Here is a 16,024-nt window from a genome sequence, read left to right as displayed (position 1 = left end):
AACTGAAAGTTGTGAAAACCAGTGTGAAAAGGGTGTCTAAAGGATAAAAATGTACTTTACTTTCTTCTTTTACCAGATACCCAGCTACAGCCAGTAACAACACTCTCCTGGTGTTGAGAATTACAAATATGGTCCACTAGGGGGCGCTCATGTAAACCGGTTACAATAAAAATAATAAAAAATATGATGGTGTAGAAGTCAATGCAAGTTGTCTTATGGTGGATATATTTCAATCTATACACTCACAATATGCATATGTTGGTCATGGTCCGTAAAAATCAACGTCTCAGGGTCCGTATATAAGGTATATATAAGGAAGCACAAACAAGAAAAACACAATGGTGTAGTAACGTTATGCATTTGGGCACGCCAGGATAGATGTACACTTACAGTTTCGAAAGGTATATTGTGCTTATAGTTGGTTGCCGTCTGATGGTTATTGTTCTCCTTGTGTTTCCTCCCGATTCCCTGGATTCTTCACAACCTCGAGCTGGTGTTAGTGTGTATCAGGTGAGTGAATAAATAATATTCCACCAAAATAGTATGCTTAAACAATAGTAATTTATTCTGCACACATGCCCCAATAAGCTTAAGATCAAATTTGGGTATATATAGTCTTCATTAGAAGTACTATTTCGCTTTAAAAATCTTTAAAAGTATATAAATTAAAAGTCCATATAGGTAAAAAGAGCTCTGTAGAAAATCCTCTCGACGCGTTTCGCCAAAAAGCGTCTTCCTCATTGTACGATACCGTCAGCGGAGGGGTATGCCTGCACCCAGCCATATGCCATTGTCAGGCCCAACCACAAAGTCAGCGCCCAGTGCTGGCCCAAATCCCAACCGTAGAGGGTGTTTGCTGGCGACCTTGGGAGGAGGGAAGGCCGCATTACCGCTGGGAAGCGAGTCAACTGGAGCATTAGTGTAGCTTGAGACCTAATGGCCAGGTTAAATACCTATCTCATTTGCATAATGCCCTTTGACCCTTCCCCATATTGGAAAATGGCCCCGTCCCCACCATTGGAAATGGCCCAGCTATTCACCCTTTTAGTTGTACCTGGGGGCAAAGCACCTCAATGGCGCTCTCTCCCAGGCAGTCCCTTGCTATTTTCAAAGCAGGCTAAAAGACAGGAGAATTAGCTTGGGCTAAATTGGCTCAAAACTCCTTCAATCATGATTTTGGTTGTCATGAGCTCTGTATGGACAATCCACAGAATTTCCTTGTGTTGCTGCTCTATTGGGCTCTGGCTAGCTCATTCAATTGTACTCTACACACTATAGAAGGACTCCTGTGTGGTTTAGAGGAGCTTTATTTCTATATGTGTTATTAATATTATTAATACTATCTGCTTTTTTTAGCGTTTTTGTTTCATTTGACAGAGCGGCTGCAACCATTTGAGGTCTCGCTGTACTCTGCCTATAAGTGTAAGAGTATTTGCTATTTGGCTGAAAAATGTCTTATATTATTATTTATTGATTTATGAACAATCTGAACAATGCTGAACAATGGGTAAACAGGACATAACATAGCATGTCAATTTTCGCATACAGAAACAAGAGGTAATATTCTAGAAGGATTTTAGAGGAAAAAGTATCACACTTTGTGTTGGACCAACCACATAAATGTAACCCAATATAAAAACACTAGATTACTAGAATAAATAGTAATATTGCTGGCCAAAAGTTATATTGCATAAGAAGGTTTAGGAAAGGTGAGCTAGAGGTTGGCGGGAAGTAGGAAGTTAATATGTCCTGAGGGGCTTTTTGAAGGACCGAAGGCAAAGAGAGCGTTGAATAGGCTGGCAAAGGGCATTTCAAAGGATCCCTTGAGAAATCTTGTTTGTGTGCATGAGAATTGGAAATCAAAGAAGAGGAAAGATGAAGTTTATGAGAAGAGAGCCTAGGTATAGGTATATCTTTGGAAATGTAAGATGAGGAACAGCTATAAGGAGCTTTGAAAGTGAGAGTCAGGATTGTAAATTCAAACCTAAAGAGAGAAACCATTAAGCTTACAATTCTTTTGTATTAGGTATATATTTGTACTAATATAGACTTTTATTGTAACACTCATAACTAAACTTAGGCCTGGTGAGGCTATCTGGCAAACTCATCAAATAGTCTCACTCACCTTCACTGTGGCAGCAGATACAATCATTCAGTGTTGCGACTGCCAGCTGGATACATATGGCTGAATGCTGCAAAAATGTAAGAGCCTAGGAACAGCGCTGATTTTAATCCCCATTCTGGCCCTAACTATGCTACTAGAGAATTATTTTTGTTGTTCTGATATCCAAAATTTCTTTATTTTTTATCTTTTTATTATAATGCCTCTCTTCCTTAAAAATGTCAATACTAAATTTAAAAAATATATATTTTTTCCATTACAGTGTACATGGGTGCCACCAACAGTAAAGATTAATCAAACATACAATAAAATAGCACTTTTTGCTGCTTTAGGAATTCTTGCCATTTTGGTTGTATGTCAGTAGTTGTCAACTATAGCATTTCTAACTGTTAAATTAGTTACAATGTAGCAATCTAATATTGTACTTAATGTGTTATTTAGGTTTTATATATATATATATATATATATATATATATATATATATATATATACTGTATATGCATGTCTCATAATCAACTTTTATTATGAATTCAGTTAAATAAGTTTGGATTATGTATTTAATAATGTTGTAGGAAGGATAAGCATTTATCAAGCATTTTTACAATATAAAAGCTGCTTGGTAAGGTTTTATGAAGGCCCCTCGGTTAAATCCTGGTGATTACAGCTTTTTAGTTGTTGGTCCTTACTAGTGGGTCTGGTGTAAAGTGGGAAAGTACATCTTGTAGTTTGAGAAGCATTAAGTAAGCTTGTCACATGGTCATTTAAATGTTTTACCCTAAAGGGCAATTACACTTTGTTTGTTTGTGCAATTAAACTGTTCATTTAAATGTTTTACCTAATGCGCTATGTTTGTGTGTGCAATAACACTTTTCCATATAATGTAAGAAGAATATTACAATACAGAGTAGAATAACAGCGTGCAGACATTATTCATTAAATACTTACCACAGTTGGCCCCAGCCTTAGCTTGGCGAGAGTCATGTGGGTTCTAACAAGCCCACCCATGCACAAGTGCAGAATGCTCTCTCATTAATTACAACGGGAGCACTTTCCTACTCATTGGCTGCTTCGTCAGACCACGGTGGAGCAGGGAGCTACACCGTCTCATTTAAGTAATTGTTTTTTTTATATATATATATAGTAAAGTAATCATAAAGTACTTTAATATGCAACGGTAGGCTGTTTAAGACATTAAACTACCCCTTTTAACAAACAGAGACAAAAAGTGTTGCCCAGGTCATATCTGTAAAAGCAAATTCAATAGTGAAATTAAGAATCAGCTTAAAAATAGCTCTCCTTTGGATTTATTAATATCCACTTAAGGAAAGTATTAAGAGGTTGGGCAGACTGGATGGGCCGAATGGTTCTTATCTTATAATTTAGAGCTGATGTATCTTTCCTACAAATATTCCATATTTTTATTCCTATTTTTAACATATTTCTCGTCTTTTTACTAACTATTGGTATTCAGTGAGATCATAGAGGCTGATGACATGATTCACAGAATCCAAGAGTAATAGTTACAAAACTGTGTTTGACCCAGACTAAGGTGAAATGGCACCTTCTTGTTTACACAATCTGCCTTTATAATCACGATCATTATGAGGTTAAAACGGTATGTACAGAGAAAAAATATATAGTCTATGTAGTATTTAAATATATTAAAAGTAAAAATAAAAACATTTTCATGGCTAACTGTTATCAACTTCATAATTAAATTCATTCTGTTACAACAGCACCACCCAGTGGTGTTTAAGGTTACTTGCTACTTTAAATGTATGTTTAGAAGTGCATACTACCGCACAGTGGGGAAACCAAAAATATTTGGATTCCTATTGAAGTAAAGCAGCCAGTTAAACACAATTCATTGTCCATTGTATCACCATATGTTTTTTGTTTTTATTAGAGCTACAGTATATGTTATGTTGACTTTTTTTCATCGATGTTCTGTATGATTAGTAACTTTATAAATGTGTAATTGAGTTTGTTTAAACCCAGCAAAAATCTGTTTCTTTGTCTGTTTAGACTGTAAGCTGTTATAAATGGTATATATGCTATTTTGTGTTCCAATTAGGTTGCTCTTTAAATGTAACCATTTATTTGTTTTCTGCAAATGATAGATAGATAGATAGATAGATAGATAGATAGATAGATAGATAGATAGATAGATAGATAGATAGATAGATAGATAGATAGATAAATAGAAAACAGACTTTGGAAATTAAGCTAAATGGATTTTGTTGAAGGGTTTTGAGCTGAGCCTGAACAGAAAGTGGGTGGTAAGGTTAGGAACAGAAAGGTTAAAGAACAGAAAGGTTGAAGAAGGTACCATGTCTTCTTAGTCTGGGTCAAACGCTGTGCTCAGCTCTTTAGCTATAACACGTTGTTAACTTAAAAACTAAACAAAACACCCCCTCTTTCCCCAATGTTATAGGTCCCCCACCACTGGTATTCAAGGTAGTGAATTATGTCTTAGAAAAGGGTACATCAAGAGCTACCCCTGCCTTATAAATCTCTCAAAGGATATGGTAAGTTAGATACAGGTATTTCATAGTTTTATATTACAATAATATTTCTTTTCTACCTACTTTACTTTTTAAGGTTCAACAAAGCAAATGATGTTTGTTCACTGTAATTTGCTTGATTACATATCTGGCATACACACATTCATGTTGTTTTTTTCACTGTGCTCATAGTATTCCACTTTGTCCCTGTACTCTAACAGTCCTTCTCACAGTAAATCTCACAAAGTATGCTACCGAGCTTTACAGACTAATTGAGGAATGCTGGAAGGCATTTAGGATATTATGTATAAAAAGAGTTCAAAAGTAATCATTTTTGCATGAGGGATCTCCGCTACTCTGTACTTAGTGTTGTCTGTACTGATTTTGATAGACAAACATTAGCAGTAGAATGGGTCTTACTAAAGAACGCTGTGACTTTAAATGTGGCAGTGTCATAGGATGCCACCTTTATCACAAGTAAGTTCATAAAATTTCTGTTAGGCCTGCCCAAGTCCACTGTAAGTGCTATTATTGTGAAGTGGATGTGTCTAGGAGTAACAAGAGCTCAGCCATGAAGCGGTAGACCACACATACTCACAGTGCGTGGTTGCTGAGTTCTAAGTGCATAAAAATCACCTGTCCTCTGTACCATCACTCACTACAGAGTTTCAACTAGTTCTGGAAGCAACCTCGGCACAAGTATTGTGCGTCAGTGCGTCAAGAACTTCATGGAATGCGTTTCCATGGCCAAGCAGCTGCACACAAGCCGAAAATCACTATACACATTTCCAAGCATCCCCTGGAGTGGTGTAAAGCACACACACAAAAGCAATAGAGTGCAGGGAGTGAAGTAAGAAAGAGAAGCACCCACCAACCTTCCTTCTCTTTTATAATTATACTTGAATAAAGGTAGGTATGTTTGCATAAGGTTGACAGTAATATAGAAACATAGAATTTGACAGCAGATAAGAATAATTTAACCCACCTAGTCTCCCAATTTTTGCCTGATGTAGATAACTAAAACTTTAATGAGATCTTGGTGTTGTGTTTATGCATATCCCATGTATGTTTAAATTCCCTCACTGTATTAATCTCTACCACTTTTGATGGGAGGTTGCTCCATTTATCTACCACCCTCTGAGTAAAGTAAAACTCCCTTACATTACATCTTAACATCTCTCTCCAGTTTTAAACTAGGGCCTTTTTCCTTCTTCTCCTCTCATTTCAAAAGAGATTGTTGTTGCTGTTTGCATTGAGTTTGTCTAATACTGTTAAGTTAGGTTAGTCCAGTTATCTTTTGTTTTCATGCGGCAATAGTTAACTGATCAGTTTGAGTTACTGTGACAACCAAACCCAATTGTTATTGAAGAAGACAGAGAGTGAGAAAAGGCTTGCTCCCTAGAGCTAGCAATCTAATGTACAGATGGATCAAGGTACTAATCTCACAAAGGTACTGTTGGGGAAAAAAGGAGAAAGGATCCCGCCAAACCAGCTCAACAGGTGACAGTTTTTCAAACAGTATCCACTGGCAATGGCATGTACCACAATAAAAGTTGAGGGGTATTGGAAAAAGAAAGCTCCACATGCCATACTACAAAAGTTTTAAATTTAAAGTTTAAAGTTTTTTATTTATTTTTTTAATACATTGTAGTCATTAGTTCACTAGTAAGACTTTAAATTGTAAAATATTTGTGAAAGCAGATACAAGTGTAATGTTTCTATTACTTGATCCCCATAAAATGCCAGGTGGTTGTTACTTTGTAAATCAACTACACTGTTAAATAGCCGCCAAGCCTATCTTGACAGCACTTGACTTCTAGTAATCAGCATATGAAGATAACTTTTTGATCAGGCCCTTTTACTCTCTAGCACGGCACCAAAGCAGGTACGACAGATCAATAAGCATGCAGTTTTATTGTTCATTTTAATTTAGCAACAAATGTAGCAAACCCATGTTATGGGCTCCCTGAGTCCTAAACAGAATTTAATTTGATGTCTGTTTGCAAATATTTTAAAAATAATAAAACACCGTACAAAACTGCTAAACTATATTTCAAAGATATGTGTATCTAGTTTGTATACTATATTTGCTTATAATGTTTTGGTGGTACATTCATTGTTTACTTTGCCCATGTAACATTTTGGTGACTTTCTTGGAAACATTTGAATATATCAAATTAATTTATCTAGATTACAGAAAAAAAATTCTTCTTAAACCCATGCCAGTGTCCAAAAAGGAGGCATGTGTTTCCTTATGACTCCAACATCTCTCTCTGAATTAACCACTACTTAAATTAAGATAAATGTAATTTATGCTAATAAGTAATCCAGACCAGTCTTAATGGTCTCTTCACAGGGTTAACTTGCAATTGAACCACTTCTCCTAATAGGCAGGGGTTGAGGGTAAGTGCATGAACAGGATGGGGGCACTGATTGATTCTTTAGTTTTACTCACACCATTAACTACATGATGGTAGGCATTGGGGGGCACGGGATGATCTTCATGGTCCCCATATAATTTATTTTATTTTTATTTTCATTTATTTAATAACTCCTTACCTCACTGCATAAAGTGTGGAGAAGAGAGCCAGATAATCATTATCCATCTTTTAGCTTATAGGGGGTCCAAGTGACCCAAGTTTTTCTATTACCGGTATATTTCTTATTTAATGTTAAGTGGAAGGGGGCACTCAAATGCAATGCATATGTTTTATTAATTATGTTACATTTTTGAGTTTTTCGAAAGTGTTTTTTTTCCCCAGTACGAATCAAGCTAGTATACAACTTAGCTTCAACAATACATAGTCCCTATGACAGGCATATTGTTGTAGTTCAAAATACAGATATACAGAGCTCAGAAAAATAGATTTTCTTTCTTACACCAATGCCACACAAGGCAGCCAAGGTTATAGGAATGCATTTTAGAAACAGAGTAAGGAAACTTGCCTTTGTATGAAAATAATGTTTGATCGGAAAGCTTTACCAGGGATACAACAGGAACTGAAAAAATGTTCTTTTTCATTAGAAAAATGTCCAAGAAGCCCTGGGGCACAATCTCACCTGCTCCTTTTCCATTGGGCCACCAGCAGATCAGTGACACTGAGATTCGGGAAGTTGTAACAAGATTACACTCAAGTCAACAATGCACACGCCGTGGAACTGCAACCCTGTTAAGTTGCTCAAAGAACACAAAACTTCTTAGCCCAGAGCAACTTGGCCATCTTCTGGAAAGGCTCACCCTGCACTCTGAGGAGAAGGTGCCAGACAGAAAAAGGATTCCTCAAGGAAAAGTGAAAGATATGGGATTGCTGAACTCCTATGCATGGAAAGGGTGGAACTAGAATGTTATGCAAGCCCTTTCAAAAGAAGACATTAAACAGATCATTTCTATGCTGTTTCAATATATTTTCTAAATAAAAAGTCTCTGCTTGATCCGTAGTATGGCATTTAAAAAACAATAGTGTTGTAAAATAGAAGCTTTGGACTAGTTAAAAAAGGAGCATGACACCATCAATGTTATAAGGAATGAACAGAATTATCTATACTAAAATATAAATTAATCCATAGTACAGATTGACATGACATCTTTGTATGACATTTTAATAAATATTAAAAAGTATACGATTTCAGCCATTTTTTATAGACTGTACTTTTAAAGATGGATTGCACATTTTGGGTTCCCATTTGCACATGGCATCAGTACACCAACTGCTAATGTTTCAGAGGCTGAATTGTTACATCACAAAGTGAGCACAGAAGACCCAATGCTTACTCATATTAAATTTTAACAAAAATTACCTGTCTTGTGTACAAGACATAGAAATCTCTGATAACAAGGTGAGACCCAACGAAATTAAAAACAAATTACAACCCGCCAAAATTTTGTTCATTCGTTTGCCTGTTATGGACGAGTCATCTCTCCCTTTCACACATTTTCTGGGATGTTTACCAATAACTACAAGATGTTACCTTTTCTGGCATCAGGTAGGCACCTAAACAAGCTATGATTAGCACCTATGGCAGCATTCCCAGAAAATGTGATTAAGGTTCAAAGCCTGAATATAAGACTACCCTATAGGAAGAAAAGTTTTACTGGTAAATATTAATTCACATGTAAACTACTTTTTCATATTTAATAAAAATTGAGAAAAATGCATGTTTTATTTATATTTCTATTTATTTGCCAACCTGCCCCCAGTTATGCACATCTGCCACCAGGGGCGTAACTAGAAGCCTCAGGGCCTCGGTGCGAGAATCTGTTAAGAGAATCTACCCTCTCCCTACCCCCCTTTGTAGGTCACTTACCGTGCAGTCCTCCGGTGGGGACGCAAGGCCTCTGTCTCGCTGCTCTGCCGCGGTGTGCCCGGCTTCACTGCTGAGCGCCGGCACCCGAGACAGAGGCCTCACGCTCCCACCACTGCAGTCGGGGTAGCGCTGAGGCAGGCGGCGGTGGCAGGGAGCAGATGAGACAGAAGCAGTGGTGACTCTAGAAACAATATATAGGGAGGGCACACAAGATACCACAGTCAAACTGGGGGGGCATTCATAATTTCCAAAAGTGATGTGCTATGGAATTATACTTTTGTTATTGGGCTAAAATAATACTTGATCATGGGAAGCCTGAAGCCACAATTGAGTGCCACTAATCCTTGAAATAAATATTATAACACAATAAATAACTTTTCCACTAAATGATTTCAGGGCCTTGAACGTTTTGTCCCCTGAAGTCACTACAACTTCAGGAGGGCATTTTATCTCTGGATAAATATAAATTAAATAATTCCTACTGTAAGTTAAGTGCCAGGAAACAGATGACCAAACACACAGACCAACACAGGCTTTGTCACACCAACACCCAGACACACACACCAGGACAGGCTCTGCCACACCGACACCCACACACATCAGGACAGGCTCTGCCACAACCACATCCAAACACACACACACCAGGACAGGCTATGGTACACCCACATCCAAACACACACATACACCAGGACAGGCTCTGACACATTGACACCCAAACACACACCCTAGGACAGGCTCTGCCACACTGACAACCGAACACACACCAGGACAGGCTCTGCCACACCAACACCCAAACACACACCAGGACAGGCTCTGCCACACCAACACCTATACACACACACCCGGGGACAGGCTCTGCTACACTGATAACCAAAAATACACAAACAGCAGGACACAATCTACGTCACAGACGTCTACATCAGGATGGATTTTTCGCACTGCATTGTCGTTTATACCCCCCCTTAGTGTTTTTGCCCCTTGTGTATTGATGCCTCTGCTGCCCATATTTATTAATATTAGCCCCAGTTGCCGATAGCAGGTATAGATCAACACATTAACACACAAACCAAGCATGTATAGATCAACTGAAATTCACTTGTGATCTCAGCACTGAATGTATATATATATATCAAATAAACAGAATCAGACATACAAATCCTGTATTTGCAGGTATACAATAGTATATGAAAAGTAGCATTGCAGGTATAGATCAAATAAATACATGGAAACAGTACTGCAGGTATTAATCAACTGAATAAGACATACAAACACTGTATTTGCAGGTATACATAAATAATGTATGGAAAACCAGCTATGCAGGTATAGATCAATTGGAATTCACATAAAAACACGTCATTAAAAGGTATATTTGAAACCCCCTAAATTACAGGCATAGATCACAGGTTGCACACCCCAAAGCCAGCCCTGGCGTCCACACTGCCCACACAGCAATCACACTCCTATCATACCCAGGCAACCATTAAATGCTGGTACCTAGGCATGATGGGACTGTGCTTGCTGTGATTGCTGTTAGCAATCACACTCCTATCATGCCAGGTCCCCTAGTACATGCTGGTACAGGGTGGCTGTAAGTGATGTGTAGACCCCATACTGCTGGCAGTATCGATACACAAGGGGGGCCTAGCTAGGTTTCAGCATGTACTGGCTGACTTGGCATGATAGGAGTGTGATTGCTAACAGCAATCACAGTCCCATCATGCCTAGGTTCCATCACTTACACATCCATGCTATCACACACACATTCATTCATATACTCATTCATTCACAGATTAATTCCCTCTATCACGCATACTCATTCAAACACTTTCCCCACCCCCTTACCTGCACTGCAGCTCCTCGATGCAGACTTCAGCAGAGGGCGCGGCCTCCCTCTGCGTTCTCTGGTACTGCACAGAGGAAGCAGGACTGGAGCAGAGTCATGTGAGTCATGTGATGTTCCACTTCCTCTATGCAGTACAGAAGACCCTCCGACAGGTAAGTAGCCTGGCTCGAGGTGCGGCCCGCGTTGCCCGGGCTGCCGATCCTACGCGGGCCGCACCCTCTCTCTCCTCCGCATTAGAAAAAAATAAATAAAGAAAAGACAGGATTTAAAGTCGCATTGCGACTTTATTCCAAATTCGGCAGGGGGGCAACAGGGGGGGGCAAGGATTAACCTAAGGGGGGCAATTGCCCCTTGACAGAAGGGTGCCGAGCGGTTGCTGAAACCCAATGCGACCCCGGTAGTTCCGCCACTGTCTGCCACCCATGTATCCCTTATCCCCTTTTCTATGCCACTCTGCCCCCCAGAAATGCCTTATACACCCCTATAAGCCACTCTGCCTCCCTGATATGCCTTTTAACCCCCTATTTGCCACCCCCGATATGTCCTATAACCCCTATATGATACTCTGCCTCCATGATATGCCTTTTAACCCACTATTTGCCACTCACCCCAGATATGCCTTACAGCCCTATATGCCACTCTACCTCCCTGATATGCCTTTTAACCCCCTATATGCCACTCTGCCTAAAGAAAACCATTGAACCCCCCCCCCTCGACCAGTGCATCCCTTTACTTGTGACCCGTGCTTCAGACTTCCTGGTGTCTAGTGCGGCAGCTGGTGGAGGACTGTGCAATGCAGACCCCTGCTGCTGCTTGCCAGTACTTCCGCCGCGGCTTCTCCGGTGCTCCACCATAGAAGCCCCTACGGAAGTGCCAGCAGCAGCGGAGGTTGTCTGTGCGCATTCCCGCAAGCGTTCACCGGACAGTGCCCCCAGAGGAAGGGCCGGCAGCAGCAGTGGCTGTCAGAGAGGAGGATCCAGGTCCCCTGCAGCGCTGCGGGGGATCTGGATCTTAGTCTTGTAGTCAGACCTCTATTTGAGGTCTGATTAGAAGAGGACATTGAATATAAGACGAGGGGTATTTTTCAGAACATTTGCTCTGAAAAAACCTTGTCTTATAATCGAGCAAATATGGTATTTCGGCATCGGTGCACAAGTCTAACTCAGTAAATTTAATATGATAGTGTCTACATTTTGGAGATCATAAAGGGGAGTACAAGTTTAAGCTAATATCCCAAAAATGAGTTAGACCATTTAGACAAATATACCATATACAGTATGAAAAAAAACTCATGCATAGTGGTAACAATAATTTTCACAATATAAAGGCATTTGCATTTATATCTTCCTATTCTGCCTGTCTCCTATCTATTTTTATTGCATAAATTCAACATGCTAATATTTTTTGTTAATTTGTAATCATGCTGACTATACCTGAGACTGCTTTTGGAAATCTAGTTTTTAAGATTAGGGGATTAAGGACACAGCGCTAGTGTGCCTCCGAAGAAAAAAATGTATAAGGGAGGGTTATAGGATAATGGAAGAAGATTACATTCAGTAATAAAGACTGACAAAGCAGCTAGTCCTGAAGGGCAATACAGTTCCACATAGCAAGGGAAACCTATAATGACAAAAGATAAACTAAAAAATGACAAATATAAATGTTTGTGTTTTATTTATATTTGTTTTTTATACATGATATATATTTATTAGTAATAAAATATGGATTTTTATATCTATATGTTGTCTTAGCGCTGTCTTTTTGTAGTTTATCTTAGTTCTTAAGATTATATGACCAAACTGACATATATTAGGCACAGGAAAAACAAGCAAAGGAAACTATAAAAAATACTGCATTTTCAAATTAGCAATGTGCAAGATAGAGGCTAACATTATTGCACATAAACACATTTCAGGATTTTTTGTATATGTAAACTATATATATATATATAGGTTTATGATGGGCAACATATTAAATGTAACAGCTGTAGTCAGCGATGCATAAATTGAAAAATGAAGGAATTCTGTCAATAGACAATAAAAGATTAGCTTTTGATTTAGTGATTAAAGTATTGTTTAGTGTCAGTAGGTAGTAAAAACATAGGTACTCATGCTTGCTTTGCAGAAGCGAAAGCACTAGATAACATCTGGGTAGTTTGGTTGGTTATAGTGGCAATCAGAGAATGCCTAGGGTGCAAAGACGGGCTCGTTTCAAGCACAGATTTGTTATTTCACAAAAGGGAAAGCATCTATAAATACAAATACTAAAAATGAAATGGAAATGTATGCAGGGCTTTCAACTCAACATCCTTGGAAACTACTTATGTGATTACATTTTACTTTCAAATGTTTGATAAGTGTACTATTTTAATTTTATTTAGTTTACACACGCAGTCATTTTAACATTTAATTCAATAAAATTAAGTAAATAAACCAAGGGCTGCTCCTTGTAACAGCATTATGCAGTACTTGCAGAAAATATGATATGAAAAGTTGAGGTGACAAAATTGATAACCATAATTACCAAGCTTTATGAAGTCATGGCTACATATTCCAATATATAGTGTTCAAACTAACATATTTATAATAAAGCGTAATTTGTAATCTTAATGATTGAGCTGTTTTACTGTTGTATTATTCAAATAACTGTTAAATAAACGAAAGCTTGCAAATATCGCTTTGTTTTAATATTCAATAATTTGGAAGCGAAAATGTGTGAACCTTAAAGTGTCATTTTAATTTCTCAAAGGTCTCCTGTGTGCAATACGTACAATACAGGTTTAATTTGACATACATATATAAAGCAAGTAAATTTGAATAAAAATTGCTGCATCATCAAGTACTTTGGACACAGGTAAATGCAAGGTTGTTGCTGATTCTCACGGTGCTCTGGGCAAACCTATGTCCTATACAGATATTTAAAGTGGACAGGCAACACGTGCTTGTGTAACCCCATAAAACCCAGTAGTTTTATAGGACAATTAGTCCTAACTCATCTTAAGCTTTAAAAATATTTTATTAAAACTCTCTTTAGCTTGTGTATTCCGTTTGTCAATCAAAAATCGACAACGGGAGGCAACCCTACAGCAGACACAACCTGACGAAAAGCTGCACTCTCTCTTAGACGCCAGGATTCATAGGACACCAGGTATAAGGCATTATAGTATATAGCACTACTGCTATATTCAATAAAAGAACAGTTCACAAAATAAAATCCCGGGATACAAAAAAATAAAACATTCTTCGCATCCACTTTGCAGTTTCACCACGTTTATTTTTCTTAGTGGATATGTGAAAAAACAAAATTGGTCTTGATTTGTGTTCAGTAACATCCCCCCAGTAACAGCAATATCCCACATGCATGGATAAGTAATGTTTCTCAGACATTGTCAACAGGAACATGCACATTTCAGGTTTCAAATTTGGAATATTTTACAGATCACTTTACTGGTCCATGTCTCATTCGACACACAGTAAAGGTCCCAAATATCAATTTAACCCCATAAAACTATAGATTACCTGAAAGCACAAAGCCCAAGGATCTTCCCTTACCTTTCAGTTTAGTAAAAATAGGGGTTAGCAGATAGCATAAGGGGTAACACTAGGCTCCTGTTGGTGGATAGTTATAGGTACGGTTAGATTTTATGTTACTGTATAGTATTAGTGTTAGGGATGATGATCAGATTAGGTCCCTGGCTATTGAAGTGAGATGAATCAATGATTAATTACCAATAAAGTCATTAATCAATGGTCACATAGCATTTTATAAGGTTAAATATTTATTGCATTTTTTTCATGATCACTTGTAAGTGACAAGTTTAAACCACTGACATTGATCAGGGAAACCTATCAATAAACAGTGACCTAAAATGTCGCTAACAAGTTATAAGGTAATAATTATGTATTAATGTTTTATTAATAATTTGTGGGTTTTTTATTATTATTACTTTAGATGACCCCTCTCTCTTTCTAGGACAGGGTCGTCCAGGGGCCACCATAATGATCATCAGCAGCACACTTTTGATGCTTAACTCACAGCAATCGACCTGGAAGCACCCTTGACGTCCAGGTCAGTGCTGTTATTTTTTATTTTTTATTTTTTAACTCTTTCAATGCTAATGTTTCATAGGAACACAGCATTGACTGATATGTAGTCACCACAAGCTTGTGGAGACAAATATTAACCCCTGCAATGCCACGATCATGTCATACACAATCATGGCATTGAAGGGGTTTATGCTGCACCATTGATCTGGCAGCTTGGACACAATCGCCGGGGAGGAACCTGTAGGAGCAATCAAAGGGCTCATGGGGGCTCTTTTTTGCCGTTGGCAGATCAGCAGCAGCAGTGCCCTGTACAAAATGGGTATTAACCCCTAAAATTACTGATATTTAGTCCCCACCAGACAAATATTAACCACTGCAACGCTGTGATTGACATGGCATTGAATGGGTTAACGCTGCACTGACGTTCTCATGGAGTGATCAGGCATCAGGGGAATGTTGTGGCAGAAACAAACAGCCCCCTTCCCTGAAGCTACCTGTGGCATCTGGAAACTACTGGGGATTGCGTGTTGAGCCTATAGAATTGCTCCTGTAGGAGCGATCAAAGGCTCAGGTGGACTCGGGGTGGCTGTGCTGGGCAGATAGTAGCAGCAGTGCCCCCGCGATCATGACATGGGGACCCCTTTTTTGCATAACATACCAGGTATGTCACAAAATCAATGAGCCCATTTGGGCATGACGTAACTGGTACGTCATTGGGCGTGAAGGGATGAACAAAGTGCTCATGGGGATTACCGTATTTGCTTGATTATAAGACGACCCTGATTATAAGACGACCCCCCAATATTTGAATATTAATTTAGGAAAAAAATAAAAAAAGCCTGAATATAAGACTACCCTATAGGAAAAAAGTTTTACTAGTAAGTACTAATTCACATGTAAATTACTTTTTCATATTTACTGAAAACTATGATTGAGAAAATTGCAATTTTTGTTTTTATTTCTTTTTATTTGCCAACCTGCCCCCCAGTTATGCACATTGGCCCCCAGGCTTGCCACTCTGCCCCCCCTAGATATGCCTTATACCCTCTATATGCCACTTTGCCTTCCAGTTATGCCGTGTACCCCTATATGCCACTCTGCCTCCCTGATATGCCACTCTGCCTCCCAGATATGCCTTAAAACCCCCCTATATGCCACTTTGCCCCTGATGTGCCTTATACCCCCTATGTGCCACTCTGCCTAC

This window comes from Spea bombifrons, chromosome 4, assembly GCF_027358695.1.
Source record: "Spea bombifrons isolate aSpeBom1 chromosome 4, aSpeBom1.2.pri, whole genome shotgun sequence".
In the NCBI taxonomy this organism is placed as follows: Eukaryota; Metazoa; Chordata; class Amphibia; order Anura; family Pelobatidae; genus Spea; species Spea bombifrons.
Note: the sequence above shows the minus strand (reverse complement) of the source record.